This window comes from Aegilops tauschii, chromosome 4 (assembly GCF_002575655.3).
Source record: "Aegilops tauschii subsp. strangulata cultivar AL8/78 chromosome 4, Aet v6.0, whole genome shotgun sequence".
Taxonomy (NCBI): domain Eukaryota; kingdom Viridiplantae; phylum Streptophyta; class Magnoliopsida; order Poales; family Poaceae; genus Aegilops; species Aegilops tauschii.
The window spans coordinates 127685086-127687127 of record NC_053038.3 but is presented as its reverse complement, the minus strand read 5'-3'; the positions used below and the strand labels follow the sequence as shown (position 1 = coordinate 127687127).

Genomic DNA, 2042 nt, shown 5'->3' with positions numbered 1-2042 from the left:
TAAATATCAGGATAATGATATGGATTGTGAATGACTTACTTAATAATAGGGATTACTTGCCTATACTATAATATGTTCATTTGTATGAATGGGATAAGATCCAAAGAAGTCAGTTCGGATCCGTTTGTGAAAGAGTAGAATAAGAAAGATAGTGAATCTTGTTTGAACCATTAATGAAAAAGAGAGGTTGGTACAATAGTTAGGAAGTCAAATGGGCTTTTTATTGGGGATAGAGGGACTTGACTTGAACCCTCACGATTTAGAAAGTCGACGGATTTTCCACTTACTAGAAATTTCATTGTGGTCGGTAACGTTGGTGAATTAACAGAAACGGAAAGAGAGGGATTCGAACCCTCGGTAAACAAAAGCCTACATAGAAGTTCCAATGCTACGCCTTGAACCACTCGGCCATCTCTCCTACATAATCTTATTATTGACCAGAAACTGAGTGAATAGCGAGTTTTCGTATCACTAAAGTACAGGTACAACCGATCACAGGTTCCATAGGGAGTTTGACTTCCTTTCCAATTTCATATTTCTCAACAACAACTTCTCTCATCCCCACGGATCTATTCAAAATTCTGGAATCATCCCATGTTTCTATTTCGATTGTATGGCGTGGCGTATACACGTTATCCAAACAGAACGTATGGTTACTTTACTCTATTTTCTCATGGCTTGTTAAACCTTTCTTTTTTCTTTTTGGATCATAACCAAAAACCGATGCCTTACCACTTGGCTATACTCCAAACGGGGGGAAGGCTCGATGAAAACGAGCTGGGATATAGATTTTTCAGAAGGAAGAGTTAGTTACCCTCGGTCTTCCTTCTTTCCCGGGAATCAAGGAAGTAGTAGTGGGACAGTCCTTTATTTCCCCCTTTAGACCAACTACAACAAGCTCGCTCCTTAGGTTAGCTCTCTGCTCTACCTATTTGTTTGCAATGCCTTGCTTATCAAAATAGGCCTTTCTGTAACCTGACCTTACGCTGAAAAACTGCACTTGTTGGCTCTGCGTCCACTGAAACTTATGAAAATTAAATATTATTCTATCGATATCTTCAAGAGTTCCCTAACCCCCTGACTGAGAGTGCTATGATGGGCTATTGAAGTTCGTCCCTGCGGCACGGTGGGGCAGTGCAAATCCTTTCATTAATGAAGTTCCGCCCTGACACTCCCATTATTGGCTTCCTTCACTAGGGACCGCTCGGGCGAAGGCAGAGCATGGAATGATCGTAGGGGCATCCTTCCTAGGTGGAAAAGACGTGTGTGACTAAAACCAGGAGGAGAAATCCATTTTCAAATGGCGACAGAAAGAAAGGAATCACGAAATAGAAGAAAAAGTGCACTGTGCTGGCAAATGTGGAGAATAGCCATCCATCTTTCATCAATGAAATTGTTCCGTATGGGTAGCAAATACACATATCAGAAGAGCCAACCCGAAAGCACTTGCTTCAAAGAAGCAGCAGTTACCAAGAAATTCCTGTTTCAAGTCAGTATATCTCGATAGAACCAATTCCAATCCAGGTAGTGTGAACAGAGGATGTGGATGTTCTGTTTCCTTGCCTTGTCAAGCATTTCATCTGACACTCTATCTATACTATAGCTAGATCAATTCCTATTCTTTCTTCCAGGCGACTTTACTCCAAATAATTTTTCCTTCTTATCTTGACTCGATCTCACGAAATTGGATTGATTGGCACACCGCGCATCTGGCATTCGCTTCTCCTATCTATCTCTTCCAACTAAGCTGATCACTGGAAAATATGAAATCCTGCAAGCAATCATTCCAGAGCCAACTATGAAGATACCTGGTCTTCCACTCTGTTCAATGGAGGAAAGACAAGAAAGTAAACAATTCTTCAAAGGAATTGGCTCTACCGGAACAGAGGAATTGGCTCGCTCCTTCGCTCGCTGGGTAAGCATAGAATGCACACCAGTCTGGTATCAAAGCGTATCTACTTGAAAAGGAGACTACTTGAACAGATGAAATGGAAGGAAGAAATGAAAGTTCAATCTACCAACGTAGAGTCCGCCCCTCCCAG

The 2042-nt window shown here is 41.6% G+C and overlaps 1 non-coding gene across 1 annotated transcript; it reads right to left on the bottom strand.

Moving 5' to 3' along the window:
- Positions 1–331: 331 nt before the first annotated feature.
- On the bottom strand, positions 332–418 carry TRNAS-GGA (transfer RNA serine (anticodon GGA)). The gene has a single exon. It is a non-coding gene; the product is annotated as a tRNA-Ser (tRNA).
- Between the last annotated feature and the right edge of the window lie 1624 nt (positions 419–2042).